The sequence below is a fragment of the Amphiura filiformis genome, chromosome 12, assembly GCF_039555335.1.
Source record: "Amphiura filiformis chromosome 12, Afil_fr2py, whole genome shotgun sequence".
Classification (NCBI taxonomy): Eukaryota; Metazoa; Echinodermata; class Ophiuroidea; order Amphilepidida; family Amphiuridae; genus Amphiura; species Amphiura filiformis.
In genome coordinates, this window is record NC_092639.1 from 34,513,155 (window position 1) to 34,537,621 (window position 24,467).

At 35.7% G+C, this 24,467-nt stretch overlaps 1 non-coding gene across 1 annotated transcript; it reads left to right on the forward strand.

The window, feature by feature from the left end:
* Nucleotides 1-24,099: 24,099 nt before the first annotated feature.
* Trnam-cau (transfer RNA methionine (anticodon CAU)) lies at nt 24,100-24,172 on the forward strand. Its single transcript has one exon. It is a non-coding gene; the product is annotated as a tRNA-Met (tRNA).
* The last annotated feature ends 295 nt before the right edge of the window (nt 24,173-24,467 follow it).

A 24,467-nucleotide genomic window follows, 5' to 3' on the forward strand; every position in this document is an offset into this window, starting at 1 on the left:
AGCGATTTTGCCCAATTGTACCCGTTTGAAGATAATTCATTTGAAATGAGCCATATTGACCATCACCACCAACTTCATCAATAATGTGGTATTTTGTTCCTCTGAAGTGGCGGCCGGGCGCGCGCGGCCTCATAGTCCAAGTAAAGTCCAAGTAAAGTATTTTATGGACCAAATTCATTTTTGGTTCTCATCCCCTCCACAGTTAGGACGCGGGACTACCGATTGTTATTGTTCTGCAAGGCTCACTCAGTCATTTAATAAGGCAATACAAACGATCGAATTTGGTATTCAAATGAACAAAATTTTGAGTTGCACCTTTTTAGTGTAAACATTTTTTCTCGGCCAAATGAAAAGCAATAATTTTCATTTTTTCAGTAAATGTCAGGAAAAACTGTAATGCTTGATACTGTATTTTTTTCAAATCTTAGTCGTGAAATTCAGTCATTTAGTGTAAGATTTTCGATTTTGATAGGCTTCAACTCTGCCCGCGAGCCTTTTTTTGGATCAATCTTTTAGCTTTTCAAAGTAATATACCGGTAGTTCACTAAAGAAGGATTTTTCCCAACTTTCTAACGCACATCACCGTGAGCGATATATCATAGTTTTGTCAGAATTTCCGTTTTGATTCCATAATTTTTGACTACTAGCTGAAAAATTCTCAAAGTGTTGCCAGAACTTCAATATAGCAAAGAAATTACCTAGTGTTTCAATTGTCAAGATGACTGGGTATAGTGCCTTTTGTTTGTGTTTGTTTGAAATTGCTTAAACCCACCGAAAGTCATAATGAAGCAGCCAAAACAATACAAGGTTAAACATGGAAGTTTATAACAACCTATTATAATGACCTAAAGGAAAAATCATTTATGGCAACAATGAGCCTTGCATTGTAAGTCATGGTTAAAATGTGTTGAGTACCCACCCCACCCCCATAGGCCTACATAACTTACATACCGGTACCTTATAATATTTATATAGCACGGCTATAGCTATAGCACGGAATAGGCTATAGCCTACATTTAGAAAGTAGGTCCTATACACCAATCCGACTAAGCCATTACTACGGTGTCCCCGACCCTGCCTGCATGTAAAACTGCGGTGTCCCAAAGTCGGGGGTTCTATCATTTACTTGTTAGTGTGCTATACAGAATTGTACACAACAGTGATTTTCAATACACGATCATGAATTCATTCAACAAGTCAAATCTCCCGCACTGGTACAACTGTGGTACCGTCAATAGAGGGCCAAATACAGTAAACGCTTCTCGGATTGGTGTATAGCGCTAAATTATGACAAATAGGCCTACACAAACCCGAACGCAAGTCTGAAGGGTGTAATGAAAATGCCAACCCGCGATGGGGGGGGGGGTCATTCAAAATTCACCTGGAGATAGGAGGGACAGAACATTAAAATCCCCTATAATACCACGCGAATTTTTCTAGGTTTGGACAGTGGATTTTTCCAAGGACCTCATCCTAGGTAAATAAACAAACAAACAAACAGACAAAATGGTTTTCATAATCATGGAATCCATAGCCCCTATAAATTGAAATTGCAGGCTATCACGGGAGCAAATTTTCACAATTCACCTCATTTACCAGAATTGGGGATTTGGGCTACCAAATCGCTGGTCAGGCAATCCTGGTTTTCAATGGAAAAGGGACCTGGTTGACAACAATTGAAATATCGATTATTTCTGCTGGTTGTTCTCGAGATAAAGTACTGATTTGACATTTTCGGAGCATGAAGGGAAAAAGGGTAAAATAAAAACGGAAATTCTGACAAAACTATAATATATAGACCCACACGATGTGCTTTACAGAGGTGGGAAATATCTTTCTTTAGCAAACTTTATTAGTTTGAGACGCTAAAAATGAATTCTGTAAAAAGCTCACGGGCGAACTAAAGGCCTATAAAAATCAAAAATATCACACTAAAAGACAAAATATGATGCTTGAATTTTAACACCAGGATTTTAAAAAAATGTATATCCAAGCACTATGTCTTTAACTGACATTACTGAAGAAAAAAAAAAAATATTGCTTTATATTTGACCGAGAAAATAAATTTCATAGCAAAAGGTGTATCTCTGAATTGTGCTGATTTTAACATGTATCGATCGACTTTTAGCGCGACTATGCATTTCTAAAGAATGCAGTTTAATTTGTACATATCAAATGAAACACAAAATTATCCCTGCAGCTGAAATGGGATCGCCCTCGTGAGGTCACAATTGGGTGCCTTGTTTGGTCGGTGGCCATTTTGTTTGCTAATGCCATTCTCTGTCAGTTTTTCAGCAAGAACGGACGCAGAAATTTTTTATTCAACTATAAGACAATGAATAGGCCGTCACAGCTTACAAAAAAGTGGGTAGTGGTGAATCCAACGGATGTGGATACAAAACACATCAAGGAAACCTCGAATATGAACAACTGGAAAGAAAAAAAGCAAGTAAGCTTACAGGTTACAGCACATCACACCACATGAAATGAATTGTGACGGTACAATGAACAGTCCGGAGTTGTTTGTATAACTCGATAAAACTTTCGTGGTCGATTGTCTAAACAGTGATCCGAGGAAGTCAGGCATGTATGAGTACTATTGATTGGGATTGCCGGACTGGTGGTATGGAATAATTCTAATGTGTTGAAATGTTGGAGGCGAGATCTTAGCGCTATTACATTTGTCAGAAGAGAGACTACATTTATCCTATGCTTGTAAGCGGTGGCAACAGCCGATGGCCAAATAGAGTAATTGTATTTTGCGTCAACAGTGAATAAACACGGTGAGAAATTTGCTTTCAAAATTGTCAAACGTGGTCGTCTACATGTATACATGTATGTACATTATTAATGGTAACATAGACCACTGAATCACGGTAGTATATAGCCGGGGGGTCACTGGGTTATCAGGGTTTTTGAACTCATAAATATTTATAAATCATGCAGGTAGTGGAATGGAAAATGCGTGAAATTAAGGGAAAGCAAAGTTTTGAACCATTTCTATGTTCATCATAATTATATTAGGCAGTCTGAAGGAACACAATCTGTTTCTGTTCTGGTTTGAAATTGAAAGTGGTTCAAAATTTTTTGTTCTGAATTGGAAAATCTCTCTTGGTATTTAATAGCCATATGAGTGAAGTTAGCACATGTTATCATCATGGGGTGGACACGTGATGCTTTGTCTTGGTAAAATTATAATAGGCCTAGTCATATGAGGGAATTTAATCGTCATTTTCAAAATTTGCATCGCAATCATCATGGCATTGGACACGTGATGCTCACTCTTGGTATATAAAAGCCATAATTTATGAGTGAATTTAATTGTCAATTTCAATCTTTTGGCAACATGGTTCAAACATTTTGTTCTGAATTGGAAAATCGGTCTTTGTATATAATAACCATATGAGTGATTTTAATTTCAATCCGTTTAGCGCAATCATGATGGGCGTAGACACGTGATGCTCTCTCTGGGTAAAGTTATAATAATAGTCATAATATGAGTGAATTTCATGGTCAATTTTTCGCAATCATCATCATGGCCGTAAACGCGTGCTTCTCTCTCTTGGTATATAAAAACCATATGAGTGAATTTAATTGTCAAATTCAATTTTTTTTTAGCGCAAGCATCATGACGTGGACACAGGATGCTCTAATTTTGGAAGCCATCCGGGTTTCCATTAAAACGAATCACAACAAAAAAGAAGTAACTTCAACGCTGTCGTCTATGTCGTCTATGAAAAACAAAACGGCCTTTAAAATAAATAGATAAATAAATAAATTTTTAAAAAATAAATAAAAAATGGATTTAATTATGTGTTTTTTACATTTATTACAAGTTCAATCCAAGGTTGTCGGAGTTCAAATAGATTAATAAAGGAGTTGAATTGGCGAATATATTGGATGTCATTTATAGACAGGCATGAATTATACACAAAGTAAAATGGCTTTGCTGGCAGAATTTGCTTCTCTTTTTTCTGTCTTTTAATTCACTGCAGGTCATGTGGTTACTTCGAGACAGGTGGTAGAAGGAGGACATCTTGCAGGGATCTGCAACAGAAAGTCGTAATTACCATGCCTATGACAGTGGATGGAGTATATTTTGAATCGTAACCTGGCTCTATGGGGAGGAACGATCTTTGTTAGAGCACAAGTATGATGGAAACGTAACTTCTCTAATGGTGAAATTTTATTGTGTATAACAGCTAACTACATTTAGAGCATGTACAGATAACGAAGAATCTTCATCTACATTAGATACAGTGTATCCTTGAAAGAGAGTATTGTTGCACCTTAATATGGCGAGGAAGCGAACCAAAATGCAAGTGGTGAACGGGAAGATTATATATTATACAGTTCTTCATGCGAGTAAAAATAGCATAAGCAAAGCTCTGTATGCTAACAAGTCCATGTCAAAAATGCTTCTACGAATGGAGCTGCAATAAAGGATAGAGGAAGATCATTCCATAGTTTGATGGAAATGCTAAAATTTATTTTGTACCACTGATTGGGCTTATATTATTCTTGGGCAATATGTCCATGTCAAATAATACAAGAAACAGATGAAGGAAGCGGTGGATGTCAAAAATGCTTCTACGAATGGAGCTGCAATAAAGGATAGAGGAAGATCATTCCATAGCTTGATGGAAATGCCAAAATTTATTTTGTACCACTGATTGGGCTTATATTATTCTTGGGCAATATGTCCATGTCAAATAATACAAGAAACAGATGAAGGAAGCGGTGGATGTCAAAAATGCTTCTACGAATGGAGCTGCAATAAAGGATAGAGGAAGATCATTCCATAGCTGGATGGAAATGCCAAAATTTATTTTGTACCACTGATTGGGCTTATATTATTCTTGGGCAATATGTCCATGTCAAATAATACAAGAAACATATGAAGGAAGCGGTTGCAGGAAACTGCAGAATTATCTTGGTGTCATCAATGGATCATTTTAGTGATAAAATGTCATACATTAAATGCTGAAGCGATCTGAAGGCAATTGAAGTAAGTGGATTTATCTCGGAGTAGCTAATTAACCAAACTCGTTGCTGCATGAATTATCTTTTAGGTGTCATAGCACATCAGACAACTTGACTTTTGCCAGTTGGAGAAATAACGGCAAACTTTTGCTAGTTGGAAAAAGAACCCCAAATTCTATGGGGTAGAATTCAAATTGAAGTGAAATATTGCTCATCATATCAAACTTTTATAGATGTTCATATTAATAAAACAAGGGAAATGTGTGTATTTGCAGATAGGGTGCGCAGGTGCAGAGTCCGAATAAAACTTATTTACTAGGGGAAAAGTTATTCATCAAGTAAATTATTGCAAATTGGCAATGCTTTCAATCAAATTACCTTTTACACTATACTTTTTGTCACCTAACTATTCTCCGACACAGGTTGGGGGTAGTCTGTTAACATAGGCAGAAGGAAATGCATATAATATATTACCTATTGTTAATGGCTAGTCGAGCGGTTATTACCAAATTTTTCTGTATCTATCAAACAAAGACTGGATCTTCATTATCATCAAGTTAAGCATGTGTGTGATTAAATGTGGTAATAATTGTATCTATCAAACAAAGAGAATAATTTGTCATTAATTGAATTACAGTTTCATCTATTATGGCATACTTATAATTTCACCGCCTCGTAAGTTTCGCTTATAGACTGTAGGTAGTTACTATCAGAGGCATAAGGATATGCATATAACATATTACATATAGTTAATGGCTACATTGAGTAGAGGATTATTATGAAATTATCAAAACAAATTCATGGTAAATGATTTCTTATTCGTATCTATCAAACGAAGTCCAGAACTCTTGTACATTATTATTATGTTTTCATGGTTTTAGTATAGTAAGGTGTGTATATGAGTTCTATCATGCGTAATTTTTATGTATACTATTTTGTTCAGCATGTAGGCCCTATTTTTTATTTTTTATTTAGTGGGTGTATTTTAATATTCTGTGCAGCGCCGCGCTTTGAGGATGTTTTTTACATCGTGGGGCGCTTTATAAATCCCATGTATTATTATTAAATTGCAGTTAAATTAATTCACGGATAGACCGGGGTAGTCATTTAAAGAAGCAAAAAGAATTTCATATAACATAATTAATGTACATTGCTATAAGAGTGTTATCAAGTTTGGTAAAACAAATGGTTTTCTTTTTGTACCTATCAAACAGAGAACAATTCTTCATTATTATTAACTTTGGTAAATCAAAGTTATGATTTTAAACGTACTGTAGGACAGATTCGTTCACCATGTATGGCAAATTGACCTTATAGTTTCATTTATCGGTAAATTGGTCGCTAAAACATTTGTCCTAGTTGGTATGTACAAATAGGCTATGTGTAGTCCGAAACAGACGGAAATTCATAGATTATAGTAATGTTTTTCGGTATGTCAGTGTTTTAAATAGGTTATCACCTAGTTGTTACTCCTGAAGCAGAAGGAAATTCACAATTTTTACAATGGTAACTCGTTAATAAGTAATAGTAGGCCTATTAAGCTACTATAACACTCATTCATGATAATTGACAGTGGTCAAAAGATGAGAAGTAGACACTCACTCGACAGTAGCATAATTATCTCATCGCACATGTTCAGAAGGAAGGAAATTCAAATAATTCAAAACAATCCTTGCGAAGTTATAATAGTCAGTGGGTTTTGTTGTTTTCTTTTCGGGGTTTTCTCGTACGTGGCTGTACCAGATGGCCAAAACAAAGCATTGGCAGGCATTCTTTTCCACTAGTACTGCATAAGAATGCTCACTAGGTAGGACTGTTGATCCAATCAGTCAAGTTAAATCCTAAACCTTTTAGCACCAACATTCGTCACCACCAACAATGGCAGGTTTATAAGTTGGGACAAACTATTTTAAGAACACTATAAGGGAGATCATAAACAAGGAAGGGAAAGACAGCCAAGAGCTCGCCTTATTGGTAAAGCATAAAAATCTCGAGGGGGGGCGGGGGGGGCGGTGTGGCAATTTCCTTGCATGTGATGACAAGGAACTTGGGTTGCAGTTTTTGGATCATTTTTCTAAAATGATCGATTTAATGTACAGAATTATACATGTACTACATTAATAAATTCGATTTAGTAGTTCCAATATCCGGAGGTATCTATCTACTGGGTATTTGGCATGGGTATATTTACCGATGTCCACTATGTAATCTGAATATGAATATAATAGGAAAATGAGAAAGGTATCAGCCATTTAATTTCTTTTGACGCGCTAGATGACTGCCTAGCGAATTCATGTAAGTCCGCGGCATTTTATATTCTCTCCATTGGTATTATGGAGCTTTTTATTTCCTCCTCCGAGGAGATGATCGTGTAGAGGATTGCCTAGCGAAATATTTGTCCATTGGTATATGGAGCTTTTCCTCCTCGATAAGGAGTTGATCGCTAGATGAGTGCCTAGCAAAATAGTTCCCAGTGTGTTAAGGGGCACTCTTGGGTTATAGGCGCAACAAGCTTCCCAGTAATTGTTGGGAGGCTCGGTCGAGTATTTACTCCGTTCGAAAAAGTTGTCCAGAAATCATTATTATTTGGCTGATTCAGGAATTTTCTAAAAACATTGCTTGAATAAATTATGCGTTCTTTCTGAATGGCTGACCAGAGGCCCAAATTTTGGTGTAAGTGTTTTCGTCATTTCAGTGTCTGGGGATAATGCAGTTTAATTTGTACATATCAAATGAAACACAAAATTATCCCTGCAGCTGAAATGGGATCGCCCTCGTGAGGTCACAATTGGGTGCCTTGTTTGGTCGGTGGCCATTTTGTTTGCTAATGCCATTCTCTGTCAGTTTTTCAGCAAGAACGGACGCAGAAATTTTTTATCCCACCCACCACTCCCCATATGTAATATTTGATATCTGTTTAAAATTGATTTCGAGAGTTTGATAGTGGGTCATAAAATTTGAGTCTCGCAGTAGTGAGACAAGTACATATAAAGTGTCGGTCTTCAAATTAAAAGGTAATTAGGAATGAGATGAAATACGAAGGAGAAATGTAAATATATTCGATTGAGAGTTCTCCGAATTTGAATAATATTCTAATTACATTGAGGTTTGTTGAGTTACATAGTATTACGACTATTGTATACGGGTGTGAGAGTGTGCGTGAGTATATCACTTTAGGTTCAGTTTCTATCTCAGCACTCAGCAACACATTCTATTCTGTTGCGCAGTTGTATTTTTTTTTAAATTCTATTTTGTATAATGGGTTCACTCTAATGTGTCTTCAGAAGCATTAACAAAATCGATACAATTGGTACCACTTTCAGTCTTAGGTGGTAATACACTTCAGTCTTAGGTCGAGTAATTTTAATTATAGCAGGACGGGAGGAATTAACACCAGGTTGGCATGGGATAGCTAGACAGGGGCCAAGTACTATGCCCTCAGATTTTCTTGTTCATCAAAGTATAAATAAAAAATGAAATATTGGGTTCAAGTTTTTATGAGGTTGCGCAGCCGGCTGGTTATCGCGTTAATTTCTGTTAAAGGCTGCCTTTTGTGTTAGACATGGTATCCTAGTTATGTATTCGAAAAAAAAAAAAATCATAAATGTGCAGAGCATGGCACTGTGTTTGCTTGGCGTTGGCAGCGAAAAATAACGGGTTTTGCAATTAACTCCTTCAACATGTTCAAATCGGGTTAATGGTCCACTGTGGTGAAGAGGCCTCAATCGTAAAATTCAGAGGCTCTTCAAATAATCATAAGTGTGGATCTTGCGGTATTTACTACCAAAGGGAATGAGGGGATCAGAAATAGCTTATTCCATGGTACAGGGTACGGATGTTAACAAGTAGTCCTTGTGGCAGTTTTTGGATCATTTTTCTAAAATGATCGATTTAATGTACAGAATTATACATGTACTACATTAATAAATTCGATTTAGTAGTTCCAATATCCGGAGGTATCTATCTACTGGGTATTTGGCATGGGTATATTTACCGATGTCCACTATGTAATCTGAATATGAATATAATAGGAAAATGAGAAAGGTATCAGCCATTTAATTTCTTTTGACGCGCTAGATGACTGCCTAGCGAATTCATGTAAGTCCGCGGCATTTTATATTCTCTCCATTGGTATTATGGAGCTTTTTATTTCCTCCTCCGAGGAGATGATCGTGTAGAGGATTGCCTAGCGAAATATTTGTCCATTGGTATATGGAGCTTTTCCTCCTCGATAAGGAGTTGATCGCTAGATGAGTGCCTAGCAAAATAGTTCCCAGTGTGTTAAGGGGAACTCTTGGGTTATAGGCGCAACAAGCTTCCCAGTAATTGTTGGGAGGCTCGGTCGGGTATTTACTCCGTTCGAAAAAGTTGTCCAGAAATCATTATTATTTGGCTGATTCCAGGAATTTTCTAAAACATTGCTTGAATAAATTATGCGTTCTTTCTGAATGGCTGACCAGAGGCCCAAATTTTGGTGTAAGTGTTTTCGTCATTTCAGTGTCTGGGGATAATTGGTAGTCCCGCGTCCTAACTGTCCAGTCTCAATTTCTGGGATTAGTGGGACTATTTTTATTAAAGATTTTTCAAACTTAAGGTTACTTTGGGTATTTAGAAAACTTCATACCTTTAAACATGCACATTGATCATTCATGCCTAAATAGCTGCAAAAGAGCTGCAAACTTATGGAATAATTTAATTTACCACCTTCATATCGTGTCAACCTTGAAACTCTGTCTTTGCATCAATTCAAAACAACTTTTTTAGACAAGCATCATTGCTTCTGAATTATAATCCTTTATTATTTATAGTGTATTTTTAGATTCCATATATTTTCCAACTTATTCATTTTTTTGTAAAGGTGCTACATTCACTATACTTCAAGATTTTTTTCCAACCCCCCCTGTCAACAAAAAGAAATCTACCCCACTCCGAATTTCGGAAGCAAATTCGTTAGCGATTTTGCCCAATTGTACCCGTTTGAAGGTAATTCATTTGAACTGAGCCATATTGACCATCATTGAAGGACTTCATCAATAATGTGGTCTATACATATTTGTTCCATCGGCCTATGTTATATTTACACGTTTATGATCCTTTCATAGCTCACCAAAATATTCACCCCTCCCCGGTTGATGAAGTTCTGTATACGCGCCTGAGTAGCATAGTAATTTGACCGATGAAATAAGTAGTATAGGCATACGTCATCAACACTGATCATATCAGCAATAATATACCTTAGATATATTTTATAAACTCTAATATCAGCAGCAAAAAACAGTGTTGATAAAGTAACTTGATCTAATGCTGATATCGGTGTTAATAAAGTATAGCTATAGGCCTACCTAGAAATGCTGGTATATACTGTTGATGAAGTAGCCATCTACTGCGGATATCAGTAATGATGAAGTACTTATCTACTGACGATAAAAGAATTGGTGAAGTAGCTATATCTACTGCTGATATCAGTGCTGATGGAGTAGATATAGCTATTACATCATCAAAACTGATATCAGCAGCATATAAAGCTACTTCGTCAACACTGATCAAAACTAATATCAGCAGTAGATAGCTACTTCATCAACACTGATAGCAGCAGCAACACTTTTATCAGCAGTAGATAACTACTTCATCATTACTAATATCAGCAGTAGATGGGTACTTCATCAACACTGATATCAGCAGTACCGTAGATAGCGATTCATCACTGATATGAGTAGTAGATAGGTAGGCCTACGTCATCAACACCAATATCAACAGTACATGAAGTTACTTCATCTGATAGCTACTTCATCAACACTGATATCAGCAGTAAAAACACACCGATGTTAGCATCTATCAATTGCTCAACACTGATATCAGGAGTAGATGACTGCTTCATCAACGCTGATATCAACGGTGGAGCTACGTCATCAACACTGATATCAGCAGAAGATAGCTAATTCATCAATACTGATATCAGCAGTAAAAAAAACGTAGATGATCGATTAATCAACACTGATATCAGTAGTAGATAGCTACTTCATCAACACTGATATCAGCAGTAGATAGTTTCTTCATCAATACTGATATCAGCAGTAGATAGTTACTTCATCAATACCAATATCAGCAGTGGATAGTTACTTCAACAATACCAATATCAGCAGTAGATAGCTACTTCATCAACACCAATATCAGCAGTGGAACGTTACTTCATCAATACCAATATCAGCAGTAGGTAGATCTTTACTTCATCAATACCAATTTCAGCAATAGAAAGCTACGTCATCAATACCAATATCAGCAGTGGGTGGCTACTTCATCAATTCCAATATAATTCTGATATCAGTAGAAGATAGCTAATTCATCAATACTGATATCAGCTGTTAAAAAACGCAGATGATCGATTAATCAACACTGATATCAGTAGTAGATAGCTACTTCATCAACACTGATATCAGCAGTAGATAGCTACTTCATCAACACCGATATCAGCAGTAGATGGCTACTTCATCAATACCAATATCAGCAGTAGATGGCTACTTCATCAATACTGATATCAGCAGTAGATGGCTACTTCATCAACACTGATATCAGCAGTAGATAGTTACTTCATCAATACTGATATCAGCAGTAGATAGTTACTTCAGCAATACTGATATCAGCAGTAGATGGCTACTTCATCAACACTGATATCAGCAGTAGATAGTTACTTCATCAATACTGATATCAGCAGTAGATAGCTACTTCATCAACACTGAACACTGATATCAGAAGTAGATAGTCATGTTACTTCATCAACACTGATATCAGCAGTAGATATCAGCAGTAGATAGCTACTTCATCAACACTGATATCAGCAGTAGATAGCTACTTTGCCAATACTGATGTCAGCAGTTAGATAGTTACTTCATCAACACTAATATCGGCAGTAGATCGTTACTTCATCAACACTGATATCAGCAGTAGATAGTTACTTCATCAATACTGATATCAGCAGTAGATAGTTACTTCATCAATACTGATATCAGCAGTAGATAGCTACTTCATCAATACTGATCCAGCTGGCTGTTTCAGTAACACTGATATCAGCAGTAAATATTTACTTCATCCACACCGATATCAACAGTAGATAACTTCTTCATCAATACCAATATAAGCAGTAGATAGCTACTTCATCCATACCAATATCAGCAGCAGATGGCTACTTCATCAACACCGATATCAGCAGTAGATGCTTAGTCATCAACACCGATATCAACAGCAGATGGCTACTTCAACAACACTTCATCAACACCGATATCAACAGTAGATGGCTACTTCAACAACACTTATATCAGTAGTAGATAGCTACTTCATCAACACTGATATCAGCAGTAGATATCTACTTCATCAACACCGATATCAGCAGTAGATGCTTACTTCATCAACACCGATATCAACAGTAGATGGCTACTTCAACAACACTGATATCAACAGTAGATAGCTACTTCATCAACACTGATATCAGCAGTAGATAGCTACTTCATCAACACTGATATCAGCAGTAGATAGTTACTTCATCAATACCAATATCAGCAGTGGATAGTTACTTCAACAATACCAATATCAGCAGTAGATAGCTACTTCATCAACACCAATATCAGCAGTGGAACGTTACTTCATCAATACCAATATCAGCAGTAGGTAGATCTTTACTTCATCAATACCAATTTCAGCAATAGAAAGCTACGTCATCAATACCAATATCAGCAGTGGGTGGCTACTTCATCAATTCCAATATAATTCTGATATCAGTAGAAGATAGCTAATTCATCAATACTGATATCAGCTGTTAAAAAACGCAGATGATCGATTAATCAACACTGATATCAGTAGTAGATAGCTACTTCATCAACACTGATATCAGCAGTAGATAGTTACTTCATCAATACTGATATCAGCAGTAGATAGTTACTTCATCAATACTGATATCAGCAGTAGATAGTTACTTCATCAATACTGATATCAGCAGTAGATGGCTACTTCATCAACACTGATATCAGCAGTAGATAGTTACTTCATCAATACTGATATCAGCAGTAGATAGTTACTTCATCAATACTGATATCAGCAGTAGATGGCTACTTCATCAACACTGATATCAGCAGTAGATAGTTACTTCATCAATACTGATATCAGCAGTAGATAGCTACTTCATCAACACTGAACACTGATATCAGAAGTAGATAGTCATGTTACTTCATCAACACTGATATCAGCAGTAGATATCAGCAGTAGATAGCTACTTCATCAACACTGATATCAGCAGTAGATAGCTACTTTGCCAATACTGATGTCAGCAGTTAGATAGTTACTTCATCAACACTAATATCGGCAGTAGATCGTTACTTCATCAACACTGATATCAGCAGTAGATAGTTACTTCATCAATACTGATATCAGCAGTAGATAGTTACTTCATCAATACTGATATCAGCAGTAGATAGCTACTTCATCAATACTGATCCAGCTGGCTGTTTCAGTAACACTGATATCAGCAGTAAATATTTACTTCATCCACACCGATATCAACAGTAGATAACTTCTTCATCAATACCAATATAAGCAGTAGATAGCTACTTCATCCATACCAATATCAGCAGCAGATGGCTACTTCATCAACACCGATATCAGCAGTAGATGCTTAGTCATCAACACCGATATCAACAGCAGATGGCTACTTCAACAACACTTCATCAACACCGATATCAACAGTAGATGGCTACTTCAACAACACTTATATCAGTAGTAGATAGCTACTTCATCAACACTGATATCAGCAGTAGATATCTACTTCATCAACACCGATATCAGCAGTAGATGCTTACTTCATCAACACCGATATCAACAGTAGATGGCTACTTCAACAACACTGATATCAACAGTAGATAGCTACTTCATCAACACTGATATCAGCAGTAGATAGCTACTTCATCAACACTGATATCAGCAGTAGATAGTTACTTCATCAATACCGATATCAGCAGTAGATAGCTACTTCATCAACACTGATATCAGAAGTAGATAGCTACTTCATCAACACTGATATCAGCAGTAGATAACTACTTCATCAACACTGATATCAGCAGTAGATAGTTACTTCATCAATACTGATATCAGCAGTAGATAGCTACTTCATCAACACTGATATCAGAAGTAGATAGTCATGTTACTTCATCAACACCGATATCAGCAGTAGATATCAGCAGTAGATAGCTACTTCATCAACACTGATATCAGCAGTAGATAGCTACTTTGCCAATACTGATGTCAGCAGTTAGATAGTTACTTCATCAACACTGATAGCAGTAGCGGGTGGCTAATTCATCAATACTGATATCAGCAATGGAGAGCTACTTCATCAACACTAATATCAGCATCAGATAGCTACTTCATCAACACTGATATCAGCTGTAGATAGCCACTTCATCAATACTGAAAGGAGCAGTAAAAACACTGATGTCAGCAGCAGATGATCAATTATTTAACACTGGTATCAGCAGTAAATAGCTACTTCGTCAAAAATCAGCAGTAGATCGTTACTTCATCAACACTGATATCAGCAGTAGATACGGTAGCTACTTCATCAACACTGATATCAGCATTTGATAGTAATGTAACTTCATCAACACTGATGTCAGCAGTAGATGGCTACTTCATCAACACTGATATCACCAGTAGATGGCTACTTCATCAACACTGATATCAGCAGTAGATAGTCATGTTACTTCATCAACACTGATATCAGCCTTTGATAGTAATGTAACTTCATCAACACTGATGTCAGCAGTAGATGGCTAATTCATCTACACTGATATCAGCAGTAGATGGCTACTTCATCAACACTGATATCAGCAGTAGATGGCTACTTCATCGACACTGATATCAGCAGTAGATAGTCATGTTACTTCATCAACACTGATATCAGCAGTAGATGGCTACATCATCAACACTGATATCAGCAGTAGATGGCTACTTCATCAACACTGATATCAGCAGTAGATAGTCATGTTACTTCATCAACACTGATATCAACTCCGATATCAGCAGTAGATGGCTACTTTGTTAATACTGATATCATCTGTAGATCAACACTGATATCAGCAGTAGATAGTTACTTCATCAACACTGATATCAGCCGCAGCTGGCTGTTTCATCAACACTGATATCAGCAGTAGATATTTACTTCATTAACACCCGTATCAGCAGTAGATAGCTACTTCATCAACACTGATATCAGTTATGGTTAGGTACTTAATCAACACTAGTATCAGCAGGAAAAAAACGCTGATATCAGCAGCAGATGATCCATTAATCAACACTGATATCTGTAGTAGATGACTATTTCACCAACACTGTTATCAGCAGTACATAGTTTCTTCACCAACACTGTTATCAGCAGTACATAATTTCTTCATCAACACTGATATCAGCAGTACATAGTTTCTTCATCAATACTGATATCAGCAGTAGATGGGTTCTTCATCGACGCTGATATCAGCAGTAGATATCTACTCCATCCACACTGAACTCAGCCTTACTGTCATGTTCTTAAACATCGGACTATTCCATTTAAAAAGCATCCCATTGAGGAATATTATAGAATTCCATAACAAAGATAACCATAGATACCATAAATACCAATATCAGCAGTAGATAGTTACTTCAACAATACCAATATCAGCAGTAGCTAGTTGCTTCATCAATACCAATATAAGCAGTAGATAGTTACTTCATCAATTCCAATATCAGCAGTAGATAGCTACTTCATCAATACCAATATCAGCAGTAGATAGTTACTTCAACAATACCAATATCAGCAGTAGATAGTTACTTCAACAATACCAATATCAGCAGTAGATACCTTCTCCTTCATATTTTAAATAAAACCTCCCATTGAGGAATATTATAGAAGTCCATAACAAAGATAACCTTAGATACCATCAATTCCAATATCAGCAGTAGATAGTTACTTCAACAATACCAATATCAGCAGTAGATAACTAATTCATCAATACCAATATCAGGCTCGGCAGTAGATGGTCGCTTCATCAATTCCAATATCAGCTGTAGATAGTTGATTCATCAATGCCAATATCAGCAGTAGATAGCTAATTCATCAATGCCAATATCAGGCTCGGCAGTAGATGGTCGCTTCATCAATTCCAATATCAGCTGTAGATAGTTGCTTCATCAATGCCAATATCAGCAGTAGATAGCTAATTCATCAATGCCAATATCAGGCTCGGCAGTAGATGGTCGCTTCATCAATTCCAATATCAGCTGTAGATAGTTACTTTATCAAATCCAATATAAGCAGTAGATAGTTACTTCATCAATTCCAATATCAGCAGTATATAGCCACTTCATCAATACCATTATTATGTTTTCAGGGTTATTAGGAGTTAAGAAAACCTAATATGATAATATTGGATGGCTTATTTCGCATGATACCATAACATATCGGATTCGTCATACAAATATCGAACTCGCCGTTGGCTCGTCCGATATTTTTATGACTCATCCGATATGTTATGGTATCATGCTCAGCCATCCAATATTATATCATTATCAGCAGTATATAGCCACTTCATCAATACCATTATCAGCAGTAGATAGTTACTTCATCCATTCCAATATCAGCAGTAGATAGTTATTTCATCAATTCCAATATCAGCAGTAGATAGTTACTTCATCAATTCCAATATCAGCAGTAGATAGTTACTTCTTCAATTCCAATGTCAGCAGTAGATAGTTGCTTCATCAATTCCAATATCAGCAGTAAATGGCTACTTCATCAATACCAATATCAGCAGTAGATTGTTACTTCATCAATTCCAACATCAGCAATAGATAGCTACTCCATCAATACCAATATCAGCAGTAGATAGTTACTTCAACAATACCATTGTCAGCAGTAGATAGGTGCTACAATAATACCAATAGCAGCAGTAGATTGCTACTTCATCAATACCAATATCAGCAGTAAATAGCTACTTCATCAATATCAATATCAGCAGTAGATAGTTACTTCATCGATGCCTATATCAGCAGTAGATAGTTACTTCGTCAATACCAATATCAGCAGTAGATAGTTACTTCATCTACTCCAATATCAGCAGTAGATAGCTACTTCGTTAATACCAATATCAGCAGGAAATAACTATTCAGCAAACACAAAAACGTTTTTAAAACGTTTTAAATAAGTTATATTTTGGGTTTTGGTTTAGGTAAAAACAATTTAATAACATTAAAATGTCGGGTTATATAAAGGTCATGAAATCGTTTTAAAACGCTTTGTATGAAAACACACTACAACAATATTTTTAAAATGTTTTCGAAAAGTCATTGTAAATTATTTTTGCAAACATTTTTGGCCAAATATTTTGTCAACACTTAAATAACATTATGTTAAAATATTTGCACCCAACAAACACAGAAATGTTCTTAAAATGTTTTTACAAAAACGTTTTAATAACATTTAAATGTCGGGTTATATAAAGGTCGTGAAAACATTTTAAAAACGTTATTGTAAATATTTTGGGCAAACATTTTTTGCAAAATATTTTTTCAACCCCAAAATAACATTCTGTTTAGAATGATTTGTACCAAGTTTTCAAAAATGTTTTTGGAATGTTATTAAAACGTTTTTATACCCTTTATATAACCCGCCATTTAAATGTTTTTTATCAAACATTTGTTTTTGCTGTGCAGTACATTACCAACAAATGATATTTAATGTCATGAAAACGTTTTATACCATTAATGTACCCTTTATATAACCCGACATTTAAACGTTTTCTGACAGCCTTTTATAACCTTTTGCGAATTATATCGAAAACGTTTTGTGTTTGCTGGGTACTTCATCAATACAAGACAAACAAACAAACAAACAAACAAACAAAACAAATACCAAAAATCAGCAGTAGATAGTTACTTCATCAGTACCAATATCAGCAGTAGATAGTTACTTCATCAATTCCAATATCAGCAGTAGATAGTTACTTCATCAATTCCAACATCAGCAGTAGATAGCTTCTTCATCAATACAAATATCAGCAGTGGATAGTTACTTCATCAATGCCAATATCAGCAGTAGATAGCTACTTCCTCAATACCAATATCAGCAGCAGATAGCTACTTCATCAATACCAATATCCGCAGCAGATAGCTATACTTCATCAATTCTAATTTCAACAGTAGATAGTTACTTCATCAATACCAATATCAACAGTATATAGCTAGTTCATTAATACAAATATCAGCAATAGATAGTTACTTCAACAATATCAATATCAGCTGTAGATAGCTACTTCATCAATACCAATATTAGCAGTAGATAGCTACTTCATCCATACCAATATCAGCAGCCAGCAGATGGCTACTTCATCAGTACCAATATCAGCAGCAGATACGTTGGATGAACAGGGGCGTAGCCAGCTTTCTTGGTGGGGGGGGGGGCAAATAAAATTTCGGGAGCACAGACGAAAAAAATTGCAGTTGCATCATACAATACATAGAGACTGTATGTCTTCGAGCTTCCCGAAAAAGGCCTTATTGGGATGATGTGCGCGCGTAGCTCGAAAATAAATGGTATTTTACACTATTTTCGCCCATTATCCGGCTGACAAGGGCTTTATTGTTACAATGTGCGCTGGCTACGCTACTGGATATGAGTATTGATGAAATAGTCATCAGCTGCTAACATTGGTATTTATGACGAAGACATCTACTTTTGATATTGATGAAATTGTTGTCTGCTGATAATGCTGTTGATGAAGTAGTCATCTACTGCAAACATTGGTGTTCATGAGGATTTTATCTACTGCTGATATTGGTGTTAATGAAGTAGATCTAATTGCTGACATTGGAACTGATGAAGAACTCATCTACTTCTGATATTGGTACTGATGAAATAGTCATCTACTGCCGATATTGATGTTGATGAAATAGTAATCTTACGCTGATACTGGTGTTGATGAAGCAGGAATCTGGACCTATGACAATGATTTTAATCACCGGGTCCATTGCGATATCCTACTGATGATAATGGTGTGATAATCTATACTTTATCAGTACAAAAACAAAATATATGTCAGCAAAAGATAACAAATATCAGCAGTAGATACCGTCGCCTTCATATTATAAAAAAAACCTCCCATTGAGGAATATTATAGAATTCCACAAAGATAACCATAGATACCATCAATTCCAATATCAGCAGTAGATAGTTACTTCAACAATACCAATATAAGCAGTAGATAGTTACTTCATCAATTCCAATATCAGCAGTAGATAGCTACATCATCAATACCAATATCAGCAGTAGATAACTACTTCATCAATACCAATATCAGCAGTAGATAGTTACTTCGACAATACCATTTTCAGCAGTAGGTAGCTACTTCATCAATACCCAATATCAACAGTAGACAGTTACTTCAACAATACCAATATCAGCAGTATATAGCTACTTCAACAATACCAATATCAGCAGTAGATTGCTACTTCATCAATACCAATTATCAGCAGTAGATCGTAAATTTATCAATACAATATCAGCAGCAGTGAGCTACTTCATCAATTCCAATATCAGCAGTAGATAGCTACATCATCAATACCAATATCAGCAGTAGATAACTACTTCATCAATACCAATATCAGCAGTAGGTAGTTACTTCGACAATACCATTTTCAGCAGTAGGTAGCTACTTCAACAATACCAATATCAGCAGTATATAGCTACTTCAACAATACCAATATCAGCAGTAGATTGCCCACTTCATCAATACCAATTATCAGCAGTAGATCGTTACTTTATCAATACAATATCAGCAGCAGTGAGCTACTTCATCAATTCCAATATCAGCAGTAAATAGCTACTTCATCAATATCAATATCAGCAGTAGATAGTTACTTCATCGATGTCAATATCAGCAGTAGAGAGTTACTTCGTTAATACTAACATCAGCAGTAAATAGCTACTTCATCGATACAAAACAAACAAACAAACAAACAAACAAAACAAATACCAATATCAGCAGTAAATGGTTACTTCATCAATACCAATATTAGCAGTAGATAGTTACTTCATCAATTCCAGTATCAGCAGTAGAGAGTTACTTCATCAATTCCAACATCAGCAGTAGATAGCTTCTTCATCAATACAAATATCAGCAGTGGATAGTTACTTCATCAATGCCAATAACAGCCACTAGTAGATAGCTACTTCATCAATGCCAATATCAGCAGTAGATAGTTACTTCATCAATTCCAATATCAGCTGTAGATAGTTACTTCATCAATTCCAATATAAGCAGTATATAGTTACTTCATCAATTCCAATATCAGCAGTAGATAGCTACTTCATCAATACCATTGTCAGCAGTTGGTAGCTACTTCATCAATACCCAATATCAACAAGAGACAGTTACTTCAACAATACCAATATCAGCAGTATATAGCTACTTCAACAATACCAATATCAGTAGTAGATAGTTACTTCATCAATACCAATATCAGCAGTAGATAGTTACTTCATCAATATCAATATCAGCAGTAGATATTTACTTTATCGATGTCAATATCAGCAGTAGATAGTTACTTCATTAATACCAATATCAGCAGCAAACAGCTACTTCATCAAGTACAGAACAAACAAACAAACAAAACAAATACCAATATCAGCAGTAGATAGTTACTTCATCAATACCAATATCATCAGTAGATAGCTACTTCATCAATACCAATATCAGCAGCAGATAGTTACTTCATCAATACCAATATCAGCAGTAGATAGTTACTTCATCAATACCAATATCATCAGTAGATAGCTACTTCATCAATACCAATATCAGCAGTAGATAGTTACTTCATCAATACCAATATCAGCAGTAGATAGTTACTTCATTAATACCAATATCAGCAGTAGATAGTTACTTCATCAATACCAATATCAGCAGTAGATAGTTACTTCATCAATACCAATATCAGCAGTAGATAGTTACTTCATCAATACCAATATCAGCAGTAGATGGCTACTTCATCAATACCAATATCAGCAGTAGATAGTTACTTCATCAATACCAATATCAGCAGTAGATAGTTACTTCATCAATACCAATATCAGCAGTAGATAGTTACTTCATCAATACCAATATCAGCAGTAAATAGCTACTTCATCAATATCAATATCAGCAGTAGATATTTACTTTATCGATGTCAATATCAGCAGTAGATAGTTACTTCATTAATACCAATATCAACAGCAAATAGCTACTTCATCAATACAGAACAAACAAACAAACAAATACCAATATCAGCAGTAGATAGTTACTTCATCAATTCCAACATCAGCAGTAGATAGCTTCTTCATCAATACAAATATCAGCAGTGGATAATTACTTCAACAATACCAATATCAGCAGTAGATAGCTACTTCATCAATACCAATATCAGCAGTAGAAAGTTACTTCATCAACACCAATATCAGCAGTAGATAGTTTAATACTTCATCAACACCAATATTAGCAGCAGATAGCTACTTCATCAATTCAATATCAGCAGTAGATCTTTACTGCATCAATACCAATTTCAGCAATAGATAGCTACGTCACCAATACCAATATCAGCAGTGGGTAGCTACTTCATCAATTCCAATATCAGCAGTAGATAGCTACTTCATCAATACCAATATCAGCAGCAGATAGTTACTTCAACAATATCAATATCAGCAGTAGATAGCTACTTCATCATTACCAATATCAAAAGTAGATAGTTACTTCATCAATACCAATATCAGCAGATGGCTACTTCATCATTACCAATATCAGCAGCAGATATAGCTAACTTCACATATCAGCAGCAGATAGTTACTTCATTAATACAAATATCAACAGTTGATAGCTAGTTAATCAATTCAAATATCAGCAGTAGCTAGTTACTTCATCAATACCAATATCAGCGGCAGATAACTTCTTCATCAATACCAATATCAGCAGCAGATAGCTACTTCATCAATACCAATATCCGCAGCAGATAGCTATACTTCATCAATTCTAATTTCAACAGTAGATAGTTACTTCATCAATACCAATATCAACAGTATATAGCTAGTTCATCAATACCAATATCAGCAATAGATAGTTACTTCAACAATATCAATATCAGCTGTAGATAGCTACTTCATCATTACCAATATCAGCAGTAGATATAGCTAACTTCACATATCAGCAGCAGATAGTTACTTCATCAATACAAATATCAACAGTAGATAGCTAGTTAATCAATTCCAATATCAGCAGTAGCTAGTTACTTCATCAATACCAATATCAGCGGCAGATAACTTCTTCATCAATACCAATATAAGCAGTAGATAGCTACTTCATCCATACCAATATCAGCAGCAGATGGCTACTTCATCAATGCCAATATCAGCAGTAGATGGCTACTTCATCAATACCAATATCAGCAGTACATAACTACTTCATCAATACCAATATAAGCAGTATATGGCTACTTCATCAATACCAATATCAGCAGCAGATACGTTGGAAGAAGAACCCATCTAACAGTTGATATGAGTATTGATGAAATAGTCATCTGCTGCTAACATTGGTATTTATGACGAAGATATCTACTATTGATATTGACGAAAATGTTGTCTGCTGATAATGCTGTTGATGAAGTATATTAGTCATCTACTGCAAACATTGGTGTTCATGAAGATGTTATCTACTGCTGATATTGGTGTTAATGAAGTAGTCATCGAACTGCTGATATTGGAACTGATGAAGAACTCATCTACTTCTGATATTGGCACTGATGAAATAGTCATCTACTGCCGATATTGATGTTGATGAGGAAGTCATCTTTTGCTGATTTTGATGAAATAGTAATCTTATGCTGATACGGGTGTTGATGAAGCAGGAATCTGACATGATGCAGTCATGTCTACAGTAGAATTCATCTCGACCTTTGCAGGACTTAAACCCCATTAAAAGCTATTAAACCAAGATAACACTCATTGAAGCAGCTCAACTGATTAAATCAGATCTTCTCTGGTTGTGCACAAGTGTCTGTTTTACATGTGCGACATCGCAATAAAGCTGGTATTATAGCTTCAGTTGGGTAACCGATTATAAAGGAAACGAAAGGAAACAATGGTATGTGTACCTTTGTTCACGAAATGAGACAATGACCTGCTTTTTGTTAACCAGCATTCTTCAAAATGAGCAACATAATGATTGTTGACTTAACACGGTTTGGAAATAATTTCTTCATATTTTTGGTGTTATCTGTCGTTTACATATCCTTCCTAAAACACAAAAGTGCGACCCTCTCCAAACATCTAAATTAGCTCAAAATTTAGGACATGTTACAAAACTATATTTTCTAGAACCTATTTAGAATAGTTTAAATGTAGCTTGTACCGTTTTTTGTGGCATCCTTCAGAACGGAGCGGTCCGTTACCAATATAGCTCAATATTTTCGGTCAAATCTCCATTCAATTAACACGGGGAGTTGGCTAGCTATGAGCTAGCTATGCTTTGCCCTCACTCATATTTTACAAAAGTGCGACCATTTCTGAACATCTAACCTAGCTGTAATTTTAGGTCATGTTAGAGAAACATATTTGCTAGAAGTTTGGAGAATAAATTAAATATTGGCTGGTTATTTTTCACACAGTGATGTTAACTAGGCTAGTGTCCATTCTTCCAACATACATCATTTGTAGAGGTCACGTGTCAATGGTGAGAGCACTGTGTATTGTGTATAGGAAAACAGACAGTAACTGCAGTATGGACCCATGACAGTGATTTTAATCATCTATTCTACTGATGATAATGGTGTGATAATCTATACTTTATCAGTACAAAAACAAATATGTCAGCAAAAGATACCAAATATCAGCAGTAGATACCTTCTCCTTCATCAATATCAGCTGAGCTTCTTTATCAGTACCAATACCAGCTGTAGATGAATACTTGTTGTGGGACGCTTTATTCACTAAAATCCGCATTCGATTTCAAAATGAAATTTGAAATAGACAAAAAGTATATTGTATTAATAACACACTTTCTCTCTTAAAACTCATGGGCCTCGTTGGCGCAGTCGGCAGCGCGTCAGTCTCATAATCTGAAGGTCGTGAGTTCGAGCCTAACATGGGGCACTGAGTTTTTTCTTCCCTACGCGTCAGTAACTTTTTTTAAACATTTTTTTTAAATTCTAATCAGAAAACTTCAGAAATATAATTTTTTTTTTTTGCTCATAACTATATATGTCTTTTTTCTGTTTTCTCAATATCAAAAAATATCAACATTTATAAACAAAGCAACAGGTAGCTATTTTATCAATACCAATATCAGAAGTAGATATTTACTTCATTAAAACCAATATCAACACTGAGCAGTAGATAACTACTTCATCAAAACCATTTTAAGCAGTAGATATCTATTTTATCAATA